This window comes from Aphis gossypii, chromosome 2 (genome assembly GCF_020184175.1).
Source record: "Aphis gossypii isolate Hap1 chromosome 2, ASM2018417v2, whole genome shotgun sequence".
In the NCBI taxonomy this organism is placed as follows: domain Eukaryota; kingdom Metazoa; phylum Arthropoda; class Insecta; order Hemiptera; family Aphididae; genus Aphis; species Aphis gossypii.
The window spans coordinates 1,645,106-1,662,456 of NC_065531.1; the positions used below are offsets into that span (position 1 = coordinate 1,645,106).

Below are 17,351 nucleotides of genomic sequence, written 5' to 3' on the forward strand. Positions count from 1 at the left end.
GTTAGAAATAACGTCATCAATAATGATCACTCGTTTTGAATTAACATTAAATGTTTATAAAATAAATTGTTGCTAAGTATAACATATTCAAGCTATTTAGTTTAGATTTACTCAACTCAGTTGAGTCATAAAGTTGTTATTATTATAAAATTTGTCATAATATGAAGAATATGATTAGGTATATAAACTTTTGTTGATAATCTAAAGTATTTACGGTCATTCTTTATAGTAAAATACAAAATAGCAAACAATGTTTTAAGAATAATTATTATTATTATAGTGGTAAATTTTCAATATTTTTCGACAACAGAAAAAAAAAACTATAAAAAGATTAAAGATTTCAAAACATATACAATATACATCTCAAAAACGAATAGGTAATACATTTAAAAAACAATATGTATAGAAATTAATTTTATTATATAGGAGTTGGTATCTAAATTTATGAGTGTTAATGTTACTTCAATTAAATTCCTAGACGATTTAAAAAAAATATATATATATATATTATATAACCTATGTAAAATGCATTCAATTGGAAATCAAAGCAATTTTTTTTTTAACAATAATTGTGTACATAACTACAAAAAACACATGCGTAATTGTGGAGAAGTTATATTCATAGTTGCAAAATAAACTTAATTTAATTTATACCGTAAAATTGTAGTGTATCTCATCGTCAAATAGGTTACGTAGGTTAGGTACTGAATTTGGTGTGTTAAACTTATATTCAGTGATAAACCTTTTATACGAAAAATTATTTTGAGCAGAAATGGATCTGTTAGCTAAGCAGTTGAATACAATTTTATTAATTTCAAATATTTTGAAAACGGCATTATACACGTACTATAGTATTGCAATGTGTGCAATAGTGCGAAATATTTAAAAAAATATTTTATGATTAAAACAAAATAACTTAAAATATACGTATTTTAAACTAAAAAGATTAATTTTAATGCTCATCATTTCAAAACCATCAAATGTTGAACATGCCTAAAATGTAAATGTCTACAGAAAAATAAAACTAATATCGTATTTTTTTGTTTCATTTTTTCGGAACGTAGATATTGTTATAGTAGATTTTAGGGTTTAAAATCTAAACCATTTATAATAACACCTAAATTCCATAATATATTTATATTTTCTTACGTTTTGTGTGTTATGTACCAATAGTTAATATTAATCGTCGGTGGATAATTTAATAAATAAAACTTAATTATAAATTAAAAATAATTATTTTTATGTTGCATATTGACCGTATTTTTAGTGTACGCTAACACAAAAATATTCAATATTTGGTATCATTTAGTTAAATTTAATTGATTGTAATTTTTGCATTACTTATAATTATATGTCATCATATTCATACAACGGTCAATAAACATTTTTTTTTAAGTTAACGAAATATTTACAATCTCGATTTCATATAATATGACGTACGATATGTACAAAAATAACTACTAAGCGCTCTATCGGCCAACTTGCAACAACCAACAACGAGCACTAGTTACAATCACGCCACTACGCCGCTCCACATTAAGCGATTGTAGGAAGTGTATAAAAGGAAGTACTGGTATTCCATTGAGGCATAACGCAATTTTTGTGCAAATTTAATCACCAGTGAGTATATAGTATAATCTACTAAATTATAATATTTATTTTAATTAATTTAAACCGTTCATATATTTTATATATTTTTGTCTTTGTTTGTAGCTTACACTTCGTTCCACGAAAACAAAACCAAAAACCAAAAATGGGCGCTGAAAAAGTAACCATGAACATCGTTGTCGTCGGACAAGTCCAATCTGCCAAGGCCATCAAATCGGTCGCCAAAGCCGCCCCAGCCACCAGCCAATTGATGGTGAGTCAATAAATTGTATAAAATATTTTGAATACAATTTTGATTAATTTTTAGGTATTTATTTTTTTTTGAATTCGTGTTAATATTTTGTTCCATAACAATATTTATTCGTTATTTTTTTTTCGTATTTTTATACGGGGAGAACATACATTGATTTAATGATTCATAAGATCGATTAATCGAGTATTTATTGTTTCATATGTTTCGTACAAATATAGAGTTTAATACACTTTTAATGATCTATTAGAGTTTTCATTTAATTTTCTGAACACTGTTTACTACAACTAAATTCAACTCATAAAATGTCTTATTTTAATTGTAATTAATATTTGATAATAAACCTCAAGGATTTTATTTGAAACTATATTATAGATAATATTTTTGTTCTACCAAAATTATTTACATTTATACTATTTAGTATGTTTTATAAAACTTTTTTTTTTTTTTTTGTTTTGTTTTAGAACTGTTAACTCACGAATTCCACATGCATCTCAAACTCAAAAATGCTATAGACAAAACAGTACATAGTTTTATAGTTTGTTGATAATTATAATATTATGTATTGACATTGCAAAATAAATCAGTCTTTTCCGTCAATCCGTTTATTTATTTGTGTTATTTTACGTTCCTTAATTAATAACTAATAGGACTTTGTCCAAAGATAAAGTAGTGGGAAAAATGGTTTATACTTATTCCATATTGGTACAATTTTTATATGTTTCGATTAACTACAATATCATATCAACTAACTTAAGATATATTTAAACATTTTTAACATAATAATGATTTTCAACTATTTCATTGGTAAAGTCTGAACTTCTGACATAAGTTCAGTATATAATAATAATAAATAATTATTATTTGATAATAATATTATACTGTAAATAAAAATAAATATTGTTTATGGTTATTTTTCGATAAATATTAATAATTTTAATATTATTATTATTAATATGCAATAATAATAATAATAATAATAATAAATAAAAACGAATATTTATAAATATTTTAATTCAATCAGACTACTGATGTAAGAATTCATCTTTTTGTATTTAATAAACATGAATTATTCCTGGCTTTTTAAATAAGTGCATTCCGCTTACATAACCTAATCTATTACCTATGCAATTACGCTATATCTAATGATGTAAATAGTATAGATACAAAATAGTTTAACGTGGGACATAGTTTAATTTAATTTTGTTTAAATATTTTTGTAACGTTTAGAGTTTTAGACCTGTTTTAATCATCCAATTAAAATATTATTGACAATAATATGTAATTTTTATTTTATTCCAATAATATGATTTATTTAGAATATAATTAAATTTATTATAATTTTATCATGGTAAATTAATTAAAAACTCAAATATGTGTATATAATTTTTAGAGTTTATTAATTATACAGAAATTTTGGAGCATTTTAAAATTATTTATGGGACGATTAAATACAATTACTAAATATAGTAAATAGAGTAATAAGTGAATTGAATACAGTTTCAAATTTAATTGGAAATTGAAAATTTGACATGTTTTAAAACGTTATGTATCTGTATTCAATATATTCATAAAAATATGAAAAATTCGATGGAAATGTTTTTTTTCAATTCTAAATTTATAATAATTTTCTATGTACCCACATCGGCTCTCTCCTTTCATTTAAAAGTTATCGTTTCCGTATCGGTTTCAAACCTATTTTACTCTCTATAAATATTTAATAATAATAATATGTTTAACCTTTCAACAATGTTGTTGACGTTTAAAATAAACAATCTAATAGAATAATATAATAATCTAAAATAAATGAACTGAGTGAATAACAAAAAAACTTATGGTTAAAATTTTTGGTATTTTTTTTTAAATACTACGATCTGCTAATTTGTCCTTGTTTAAATAGATCAATACATTTCTCAATAAGATTACAAATGTTTTGCTGGTTTTTAGTTTCTTCCCTAATAATCTTGTAGCGGAGCTCTATATAAGTCATAATCAACCTTAATGTGCATCAAAATGTCTATGAAATTGAAATTGTTATGGTGAAAAGCCATGAACTCAGCATTAAATTTTTCTTGGAAAATAATAATCAAAATAATAAAATATTTTATCCGTGATCTTCATAATTGAATTAATTATAAAACATTGATTCCTATAGTTTTATAGTCAACCCAATCTTATTTTATCGTGATAATTGATTATAAGTTATATACTAACTATAATAAAATTGGTAAGTATAAAATATGGAAGTGGCATAGTTTTCTATGTGCATTAAAATAGTAAATATAGCGATGTTTAGTGTTTACAGTCGAGTTTCACGATCTTTGTTATACAGGATGCTTTTTTCTCAAACAACACTCATTATTTCAAAAAGTATTGACTTTTTTCAATTTTTTTTTTCAAAATTTAACATCAATTTAAATACTGGTCTAGAATTGTAGAACTCTTCCATATTTTTACCCTTATATATTTTATTAGGTAAACCACTATCAACTTTTGATTTTCAAATGACAACCTATAGATACTTACAATTTCATAAATTAATATGACTATTTTTTTTACGAATTATCACATTCAAATTTTCATTTTTCGTTAATATAGCTTCTCATTGTTAGGTAGTTTTGAAAAGTTTTTATTGAGTGTAAACGTGTTATAACTCATCAGTAGATGAATATTAATAATTAGTAATTATATTGGTCCAATTAATTATAATTATTTAGGTAGTAACAGGTACAAATTATATCACCACTCTCCGCTACACCATGGGGACGACGATATCGAATTCATTAGGTACAATACTATAGCTACTGGATTTTACAAATAAAAATCCCAGATCTGATGGTGCTAATTACTATTGATGAATAACACCTAAAAACCTTCTAAACCAACCGACTTTGAGCAGCTATACCTCGCCGAAAGATCAACGAAAGTTAAACATTTTAAAGTGAAAATTCATGAAAAAAATGGTTTTATAAATTTATTCAATTATTAATGTAGATTGCCATTTGAAAATCAAAAGTAGATAGTTTTTCACTATTAAATATAAGATTGAAAAAATTTTAATTTCATACAATTATAGAAAAACATGTATCTAGAAATTTGAAAAAAAAAAAATCAGTACTTTTTAAGAAAATGCGTGTTGTTTGATAAAAGAATCACTCTGTTTATAAATAATAATAAAGAATTGATAAGATTATGTATTATCCTGAATAATAAATAATATATAATTTTTAATTTTATCATCAACGAATTGTTTTATTCAGACATGCCATCAATAATAATTATTTGTTTACACTAACTTAGTTAATTTCTTACTAAATCAGGTATTACCTTTATTGACTAGTCATTGTTAACATTGACTAAATATCATCTTTTCCAGTACCTAACATCAATTTTATATAGTAATACATATTGATACATTAATTTTTCATTTAATAAAAAAAATAATAAAATATAATATTACAGAGTCAAATTGTTTTACCTAGGTATATAAAACAAAAATTGTATCATTAAACATTAGTTTGTAAAGGAGTTAGAATAAACACACTACACTTTTATGTATACCCAAATAACTTTTAACTAATCAATTTACAATGATCCCAAAATTTTTTTTAGTTACTATATTATGCTATATCTTCAATATTATAATATTTATTAGTTATTTGTAAAAAATTATATATATCTATATATATATATAGATATATATAATTATGTTATGATTAAAGAAAAGTAAAGTATGTGTGTTAAAATACTACAATGTTGTTCGTTAACCGTTACGTACATTAAGTTAAATTCACATATTAATTCGTTCAGAACTGAATAATATGTAATTACAAAATCATATAGTAAAACAAAAAAAAAATAATAATAATTAGTCATTAATAACTTCAAAATAAGTCCAAAGTTTGAAAAAACAAAAAAGCCCCTTAAAAAAAAAATAGTATAATCATAATTTTAATAGTGGTATCAGTCTAATATGTTTTTTTTTTCAACACCATATCTAACAACATATTTTATCCATTATGTTCCTATAATATTATTCCAATATATTATTTTTGCACGACATTGTCCAACCTAACACTCTGGAGTATTAATGTCCGATTATTACTCAGGATTATGGTAAAATTCCTTTATACTAAACAGTCATAATTTCGGTTAGATACTCTGAGTAAAATCTAAAATAATTATATTAATTATTACGAAACCATTTTGCATAACAGTTATAATAAAGTTTCAACAAAAAAAATAAATAAATAAAATAAAAAAATATGAAATCATCTGATATAATATTATACACGAGTAACTGTTATCCAAGTAGGTATTCATGATCATTAGAACATGATAAAAAAAAACGATAATACGTTTTTAAAATATATTATAATATTATACTTTTTTTCTGAATAAAAAATATAAAATATTATTATAAAAATTGGAAAAGGTAAAAATAAAAAAATAAGAACAAACAGTTATGTAAATCGGAAAGGACTGATTTATTTTGTGGTGTCAATACTGATATAAATTGTATTATATTATTGTATTGTTTAGGCTATGGCATTTTTGAGTGTGTGATTGATTGACTACATGAATTAACAGTTCTGAAACAAAAAATAAAAAACAAATATCAATTAAAATCTACATTTCAATACCGTAAATAGAAGTAATCATGAATTATAACATATTATTTTAGAACACACAAAATACTATGTGATAATAATACTATGATATTGCTACATGAGAAGAATAATTAATGCATTATTTGTACATTTCAAACAACAACTATATAGGTACCTATAATATGTACTGTTATCAAAATTTGTTAGGTTAAAATTCGTAAAAACTTGTTTTTATTGGCCTTTTATGTAAAAAAAAAAATAGCAAAGTCAACTTTTATATTTGATTTCACTTTTTCAAAATACGAATGGTTAGTATATGATCAACCATTACAAAACAAAACATACAAATACATACAATTCCGATTCGCATTACAATTAATGGAGTTTACTTTGACAAAGTTAAAATTTTCGATCAAAAATAAAATCAATAAAATAAAATAAAAACCGTTATGTAAGTGTGTATGAATGTAAATAATTTTTACATTTTTACATTTTACTTAAAAACTACATTTTATATATTTGAAAAATTATCGATATATTTAGTGTACCTGTTGTGATTATAAAAAAAATATTAATTTTCATTTAACAAAAATCATACCTAACTATAACTGTATTTTAATTTTATATAGAAAATCATTTGTACTCACCATCAATTGGTTAGTGGCTGGGGTGGCCTTGGCGACAATTTTGACGGCCTTGGCAGATTGGACTTGTCCGACGACAACGATGTTCATGGATACCTTTTCAGCGCCCATTTTTGATTTGTTGGTTGGTTTTTGTGAGTAAAGTGAAAACTGAAAATGAAAAATATAAACAAAATGTTATTAGTTTGATATCAATGGAAAATACAACTTTTTTCATTTTGTACTCACCAATGAATAGATCTGCACAAAATGTTGTGTTATGCCGGAATCGAGATCTCGGTTGTCTTTATATACTGTGCTGGCCGATAGATGAAAGTGGGGTCTACGTGGCGCGTGGAGTGATTTGATAATGATATTATTTTTATTTTATCATACAGAGATCATATTTTGTTGTAAAATATTTTTTATCACGACAGCGGTGTATCAAAAAATAATAATAATTTCAAAATTATTAAAATTTGGACATAATTAAATGACGAATAACGAAGTTCATTCATTTGTTATTATTTAAAAATATTATTTATAGAAATTACATTTTTAGGTTTACTATAAATTGTACTTTTTACGATGAAATTTTCAAATTGTTGGTATTAGTATATTAATTATAAATTAATACTTATTTATTATACTATAAACCTATTAATTGGATCAACTTATCTTAATATTAAAATTTAAATGACTTACTTAAATTGTAATATATATAAAAGAAAAACATATCATGAAATGAACTTAGTAATATAGTTAGTCAGTTCTATCTCCACTAAGAAACGTCTTTTGTATACAATCATGCATGTATTCCCACATTTTTACTCATTACATTTGTAATTTTTACTGCGGATCTGTAATAAATATTTTTTATTGTAGTTATTAATATACTTGTAATTAATTTTCTTGCAAATCCACAAACTGATTATCATACATATTAAATAATTCATAGAATTTTTCGTTAAATAGGTATCAATTTGGACCGTGAAAACGTTTCTCAGAATTTTTCTGCTTAGTCGTGTAATTTTATGTTTTTTTTTATAAACAATTTTCGGGTATAAATTCGACGAAAACACGTATTAGATATCTGAGCAAATGTTATACCACATCAATATAACATCAAAATAATTATATTTATATGTGTTTATGATCGGTCCCTATGTAATATGATACACACTTCGTTCCGACGTATTAGATACCACATGAGGTATCGTAGTAGTTTACAGTAAATAATTATACATTTATTGTAAACTTTTGCTTAAGGTAATTATGATTGTCCGTACCTATCGAAAACAAAAAAAAAAAAAATACAGTGTACTGATCTACAGTCGATGGTATCATAAACAATAATGATATTATAATATTTTAGAATACATTAGTCACTAGTAGCAAACGGGTAGGTTTAGTTTGTATTTTGATCGACATCGAGTGTTTTGACCGCAGTACTGTATAATAAGATTTTTGTTGCCCGCCTAATATTTTTAAGTATTTTTACAACAAATCCTATATATATATATATATATATTAAATCCGCGACTAACTTCGTGTAAATGATAACAAACGACGACAATTCTCGTCGGCGTCCGCAGTGCGGCACGATTACGGTCATTGACGTTTTCGTTTACGTTAAGGGATGAGAAGAAGGTAATTTATATCCGTGACGATATCTGTTAATATCAATCGCGTACCTTCAACCTTTATTCGGATATAGACTTAAGTCTTGGATATTAAAGTAATACATTTGAGTCGTATACACTAATGCTACTGATATAATATTATGTTCATCAAAGTTTGTTTCTGATTCGGTTTTTTATGGTTTACAATTAGGTACTACAATTATTGGCGTTATGTTTTAAAATTAATTATTTTAATTTTGATTTTATTTTACTATCATAGTTTTTAGAATTATAATGTATAACGTATCAAAAGTATCAAAATATTACCGATAATCGTAATGTCCTTTTAACTGTATAATATATAATATTTTATTTGTGAATTTATGAGTGACTTGAATTTTTTTAAGAATTAATAATTGTCTTATAGATTTTATATTTCGAATTTTACTTATTTTATTTTTATTTTATTTTTTTTCATATATCATTTATAATAATTTAGATTAATATTTTTATTAAAATCTTATACATAAAGGTACTGATTATACTACGATTATTTTGCGGTCTTTATTTGCATATTTTAAACATGGATTTAAAAATAAAATCGTATTAATCAATTATGTAATACATTTTATACTTACCTTTTTCTAAATTAAATTTTTTCTTAGTTATCATTTCGAATCTTAATCATTTAGATATTAAATGACAATATAAGTTTTATATCAAGAAATTGAGATATTTATATTATGAACATTTGCTATTGATTTGTCAATTAATTACTTATATTATTTGCTTTTTTTGTTTATTTTCTACTTACTTTCGAATTAAATCAAATAATAGGTTTCATAAAATTATAAATCTATTTGTAGTATAACTAAACTATATAAAACATGCACTCGTAAATTGAACGCATTGAATAATTGTTTGAAATCTACTCACTCGTAAATAATAAATTGAAAAAATATATTCTGTTTAAACTTTAATAAATTATATGTTGACGTATACTTGAAAAATCTAACTTCTAAAATTATTTGTTTTATTGAACATACTATTTAATATTTCGGTATGGCTTTGTCACCAATGCATTTTTTTTAAATTTTTCAAAATTTAAGTTATAGTTTAGTTATTTAATTACAATTCAATCATTTTATAATACTTACTTCGATCATCAATAGCTTTATTTTTTATTGTTATAATGAACATAAAATTAATTTAACAATTCCTACAATGAACTATTGTGTTATGATATATATTTTATATTGAAAATGAATCAACTTCTATATTATTTTATATTATTATATTATTATTAACTTATAATAAAATCTGTAAATCTCCGTTCTCTTGAGAATATATAGCTCATTTCAGATTAAAACTTTATGCTAAAATTTTTTCTCGGAAATATTGATTAACATTAATCTAACATAACCTGATGACTTCCAATGGGCAATGGACTATTCAAGATAATGTTAGAAATTCTATGTTTGACTTCCCATCCATATTTTCTGATGAATCTCCTTCCAGTACGATTTATGTATATGATTTTTCAATTTTATAAGTATTTACTTTGCCTTAATGATATAATTAAATTTATGTATATTATTTTATATTTCATACAAAATTTAAAATTATATTAATATTAGTATAATATTTTGGATCGAAAAGATATTAGAAAATGTATTTTTAAAAAGAAATACATTTACAAATTGAAACACAAACGAATGACTAGAAACTTGTAATACATGAATTTGTATGTATACATTAAGTTTTTATGTAAATATGTTTCATTTTTGTATAAGTACCTAAAAATGATTTACATTTAAAATGTATTGTTGTTTCTCAAATTTAATTCTTATCAAAAAAAAAAAATAATAATAATGAATAAATTTCAAATTACTTTTTTCATTTTAATTATTATTTTATGAAAGTTGACGAGAGCCTATTTGTTTTGTTTTTTTATTCTCAAAATAAAATATATATATCTGTAAATGTGTGTTTTTTGACATCTTAAGTCAATCATGTTATATGAATTGAAAAATAAATTCATTATATATTATTCCTCTAAATCAAGAAATACAATATTAATCAAATAAATCAAAATAATAGAAAAATATATAAAATATTGAAATAATCTAAAAAAAATGTAACGATGCATATACATAGTGTATATTATGGAGATATGACAAATCTACATTAAAATTATGTTTGAATGTACTAGATCATTGTAATACACCCATAATTATTCGTGTATTAAAACTTTTAGTGGCAATAATATGATTGTTGTGTGAACTATGAGATATTAAAAATTAACTTTTAAATCGTATTTTATTATTATTTCGATTTTCGTCGAAAACAAGCTATTAAAATAATAATATGTTTTGATGTTTTACAGCGAGCGTAATCAAGTGGCACCACCTTGGTATCAGCCAATGCGTTAACAGACGCCAAGGCACCTTTACGATCACGCCACAACGTCCGACATGATAAATATTATAAACATCATATGTTGCGCAATAGACAAATAATGATTTTCTGTTATAGTAATTATATTTTATAATAACTATAAAAAAAACATCCAAAGTCAAATTAACTATTGAGTTAATCTACTAAATAATAACAATAATAATAAAGTAATATGCAAGTCGTGGAATGGTCTGACAAGACGACAATATATTGATAACAAAATGTAAATACAAAATAAGAAAAAATATCGTGACATAATAAATTGCAGTGTTTAAAATTTGATCGATTTCGCTAATTTGTGTAATATCAAGTGTATTTTCCTTTAATTTATTATTGATATTATACATACAGGAAAATATTTTAGAGGAGATGAGTTTAACAATAATTGAAATGTGTTATGTGTATGATAAAATATTTAAAATAGTTTTGATAACATATATCTAGAAAAAAGAAACAACTTTCTATTTAAATATTATTTTTTAATATTTTTTAATGATTATTTACTGGTAAATCACACACGCAATACTCATATATATACAATAAACGTATAATGTATAATAATATCAAGTATTAAAAGTTAATACGACAATACAGTGTTTTTTTTTTTTATTTATATAATTACCTGAAAATTTGAATATTTCAAGAAAAATCAAAATTTCAATTTAAATATTACAATAATTTATGATGAAGATTTTTTAACTATATTTTAAGACTTGGTGATTGTAGTTGATTATTGATTTAAATGCGATACAAGTATAAAATATAAATATTATAGCAGTCAAATTTTAACTCAAACATTTAAATAAACTATTATATTTAGTCTGTTTTTCTATAGAATTAAACAATTCTTTAAATAATTCTAGTTTACTTATAACATTTAACAATACAATATTTTCCAAAGAATATTATGAAATAAAGCAGAAACATACATAAAATATTATATTATGATATAATTTAATACAACTATCAATTTATTTTTATTTTTAATATCATTAAATATTGAATGAAAAACTATTATTGGTAGATTTTAAAGTTTTAGTAGTTGTATATTTGTTTATAGGAAACCAATTTATATCAACATACTAAGGTATACTTTAATGTTCGTATAATAAATATGATGAATTAAAAAATCAAAACATTAAAATGCTTACCTTTTGAATATTTTGTTGATTTTATTGAAAAGTATACTATTTAATATTTTTTTTTCAACAAAAAACTAATGTTTTTATTTTATGACTTATGAATTTTACTACACAGTTTCGTGAATTGAGAATTCATATTTTAATTTATAGTTGATTCTATTTAGATGTGACAATATTTTTATACTTCTATTAGTATAATATAACTAGTATTGTTAAAAGGTAACACATTTTCAACAAAAAAATCTTTCTTTTTATTTTTCATATTTAATTAATTGAATTAAAGAACTTTAATATGGTAATAGATTATTAATCATACTTTAATACAACAATGTAAGAAAAAAATAATGAATTTATTGTAATTTATATCATCAAAAATCATTGCTCAAAAAAAGCTAACTTATTTTACGTTCCATTTTATAAAAACAATTATTCTTTCACTTAATTTTTCCTCAGAGCTCCATCATCGGTGAAACTTATATTGGATCCAACAGATTTTTTTTTTTTTTATGTCACATTATATTTTCAGACAGAATGTTTATATTGCTTTAAATTTAGTCGTTTCATGAACTATCTAGTTTGTATTTCTTGGTTAATGTTACTATAATTGCTATTACTTGTTATTCCTTTATAAATAATATTAAATTTAACTTTATTTACGCTATAATGTATTATTTGATGTACTTTACTAATAATATACTTTTATTATTTTTATTTCCTTTTACTATACATAACTAAGTTAATTTGCATTTATACCAACTATTATTAATTTAAGAAGAAACTTGTTCAATGTTGTTGTCCTGCAAAAGAGATTTATGTAACCGTTTATTTATATATAGAAGTAAATAAAATAATACAAATACCGTAGATTAAATTACTTGTATAATATTAATTATTGAATATAAAACAAATTTTTATCAAGTAAAAATAGGTATTTAAATAAATTATGGTAATAATAGGTGCTATTATAATAGCGAACTATGATTATAATCAATAATATAAACATGGTCGCATTATTTCTAAAAGTAACAATACAAATAAGATAATTTTTATTGTAATTCTAAAAGAGATGTACATTTAAAAAATTATTTTAATCGTGCTTATAGTTAAAATATATCTGAAAAAATATTTAAATAAAGAATTGATTACTTTTTTGATTACTAATGTGTTCACATAAAGGTACCTAATAATTTATAAGTATTATTTATAACTATTATTATTATTACTTCAGAATATTCCTCATAAAATATATGCTAATTTTGACTAACTTTAAAATTACGTTATATAGGTAAAACTGTGTATGAAAATATGAGTATACGTAAAACTTCCTATTTAGCGTTCAATGAGGAAATTAAATATTTATATTATACAATAATTTAAAATACCGATAAAGTATTTTAAGAACTTAATTTAAAAGTAATATTCTCAAACACTAATATTGAATTAGATAATTTAACCAGTATATCCAAAAATAAAATTTTCGGTTTCTTTGACGTTCTAAACTATCCGGGAACATATGATAATAATAATAGATAATAATAAATAGGTAATCGTAAAATATATCTTTACCAAGATATATCAACAAACCATATACATTGAAAAAATTTGAAATCATTTTATTTTTATTTAAATAAAATAGGTCATTTAATATTTATAGATTTATGATGCATCTTGTATTAAGTGTATGGAAACAATACCATTACGTATTTTGTATACACACATAGTTAAGTTATAATGCTTATAAAATATCGCTCGATAATATTTACTATTTGTTATTATCACGCCACGTCCCACTCCCACTTTTTCTATTCTCGAAGACCGAGCAGCTAGTATATAAGGCCACCGAGATCTCAATTCTGGCATAACACATTTTTTTGTGCAAATCTATTCTTTGGTAAGTATCTATATGTGAAAAACTTTTTCTTTTTTTTTCATATTCGCCTTTACTAATACTTTTTTTTAATTGCAGTTCTTTCTTAACTTCTCAAAAACTAAACAACAAATCAAAAATGGGCGCTGAAAAGGTATCCATGAACATCGTTGTCGTTGGACAAGTCCAATCTGCCAAAGCCGTCAAGACCGTCGCCAAGGCTGCCCCAGCCACCAGCCAATTGATGGTGAGTATATTATTTATTATGTAACAATATCAAATCTTACTGATTATTTCGTAATCGAGTACCTAGTTTCGGTTTGTTTTTGCATTATTTTTTTTTTTTTTTTTGAAACCACTTGCAATTATTCATTTTTTTAAATCTAATTATTATCATTCATAGGTTTTGATTTAAATTTTTTCTTATTATTATGACTGATGTATTAAATTAGAAATATATTTTTTTTATTTAATTTACTTATACACTATTAATTATGGTAATCATAGTAACAATTTGAAAAACTAAATATATTTTATAACACATGGAAAACTAACGAGTACCGAGAATTCTATTATAAATATTTTTATTCATTTTAGTTAAAAATACTCACTAAATATGTAGAATTACATTACATTACAATAACTAAATAATTGCGATCAGTTATTTTATACAATTTTTTTCTGTCATATTATGATAATATTTTAATCATTGACTTGTTGTTTATTTTGTTTCAGAATTGTTAATTCATGTAGTCAATTGATCTCAAACTCAAAAATGCCATAGCCCAAACAATATGCAAATGATAATGTATCAATAATTTTATATTATTATGAATGTATTGACACCGTAAAATAAACCACGACTTTTCCGATATTTAACTAGTTTGTTTATTTTTCATTTAAAGCCCTATATAGTGTGTACGTACAATACATGTATCAACGTTTGATATTGTGAGTTTGAAAATACTTCTTCGTATATTATGACTATTATAGTTTAAAATGATTGCATTCTTAGGAAATAACTCAAAATATACACACTGTTTTGAGAAAAACAATATATTTATTAATTTAAACTTATTACATCTATATGTAATGTACTTAATTGAATACTTATTTACTTATTCTAAACGTACAAAGAACTTAAATGATCATGTATTCTAGTTTTTGAAATCATTTATTATATTATAATACGCTTTTATTTTCGGATATGTCGACTTATGGTGGTGGTAACTAAATTGAAATGTATATGAAGTTGTACACAAATGTCTTAATAATCACAAAACTGTCACAACTTCTTACATAGCTGTTTCAAATTTAAATTGTTGTAATATTATGTATTCTATAAAACGAAGAAAGGACATTATAGAAATGTGATGATTGTAAATTTCGACTGCTGGAAACTATAATTCAACAGATAAGTTGACGATGCTTTAACACTATTTACCTACACAAAATAGCCACGTTATTTTTAAAATTTAAAATTTAAAAACCCAATACTGGCATTATGCTAATCAAGTATAATACTTGGAGATACGTTTTTAGTGAACAAAAAATGTTATAATTACATGACAAATAAATATATCAGAAAATAGGTAATAATATAATATATTATAAAAAAAATATATGCGTCTTATGACGCATCCTACGAAAATGGCGTGCCTTTAATGTTTATGGCTAGGTTCTAAATATATTTTCACCATAAACACAATTAGTTTACTTGAGAAGTATTGGAAACAAACATTTTTTTATCTAGTTAAAAAAACTTTAAACATTATATTTTTTGATTTTAACTCATGTGTTACAGATACCTACTACAGTTGTAGATCCAACTAAGTTATAATTTATGGTGTTAATAATTTTGATAATAATAATATTCCAGTGGCATTTTTTTTAATTGTTATACAGGGTGATTCTTTTATCAAACAACACTCATTATTTCCAAAGTATTCATGTTTTTGAAAATATTTTATTACATACTTTCAAATTGTTAGAAAAAACAACATTTTTATAAAAAAATTATATTTTTAAACATTTTTTATCTTATAATTTTTTAAGTTTTTTACTTTTTTGAATGACAACATAGATTTTTAATTTCATATTCCAAAGCAGAATAATTTTTTGAGTATTTTGATACATAAAAATCGAATTTAGGGTGAGTAGTTTATGAGTTATACTTATTCAAAGTTTAGATAAGCGGAGTAGTGGATAAACATTTTGCGGGGTAACCCCGTACCACTCCACTCCGCGCTCCTAAACTTAAAATACGTATAACTCATAAACTACTCACCCTAAATTCAATTTTTATGTATCGAATTACTCAAAAAATTATTCTGCTTTGGAATATGAAATTAAAAATCTATGTTGTCATTCAAAAAAGTAAAAAACTTAAAAAATTATAGGGATAAAAAATGTTTAAAAATATAATTTTTTTTAACAATTTGAAACTATGTAAAAAAAATATTTTCAAAAATATGAATACTTTTGGAAATAATGAGTGTTGTTTGATAAAAAAATCACCCTGTATACAATTCTTACTTATAATATTATTGAGTCACAATAAAGGCTATTTAATATTAATATTGTTTATTTTATAAAATTAAGTTTGTATCATATTTTTTATTAATTGCATTGACAAAAAATATTATATTTTCAGCTAATAGTACTTTGCAATTAAAATGTTTTGATACATTGATAACCAAAAAAATTAGATGAAAATAAGTGAATAGTGCTTTGCTGCACAGTAGGTATTGAGTAGACCTCGGTTGGTGAAAAAGGTGATTTACGTTTTGATGACCTGAATACCCCAAAATTAAGTCATGTACAGAAAATGTAAATTTAAACAATTGGTGTATGTTTCAAATTTCTACGACTAGTATCTAATATTATTTGATAGTAAATCGTTATTTTACGCGTGAATTTTCGATTTATACATCGTTCGTAAAAATGTTAACTTTAAATGCTAAAATTGTGACCAACAATTTTGATTTTTTTTTTTTAACTGCAATAAAAATAACTTATGAGAAACTTTATATTAAGTTATCAAGTTTTTTTGTTGTTTATTTTTTTTTTTTTTTATTGACATTTAAAAAAAAAATACAAAAAAAAAATCGAAATATCAGTTGTCTATAAATAGCTCAAAAAAATCTAGAATATTTTGAAAATGTAACCGTGT

At 22.9% G+C, this 17,351-nt stretch overlaps 1 long non-coding RNA gene across 1 annotated transcript; it reads left to right on the top strand.

Annotated features, from left to right (window-relative positions):
• The first annotated feature begins 14,164 nt into the window (after positions 1 to 14,164).
• LOC114123693 (uncharacterized) lies at positions 14,165 to 15,053 on the top strand. Its single transcript, XR_007604656.1, has 3 exons — positions 14,165 to 14,203; positions 14,279 to 14,426; positions 14,915 to 15,053. It is a non-coding gene; the product is annotated as an uncharacterized LOC114123693 (long non-coding RNA).
• The last annotated feature ends 2,298 nt before the right edge of the window (positions 15,054 to 17,351 follow it).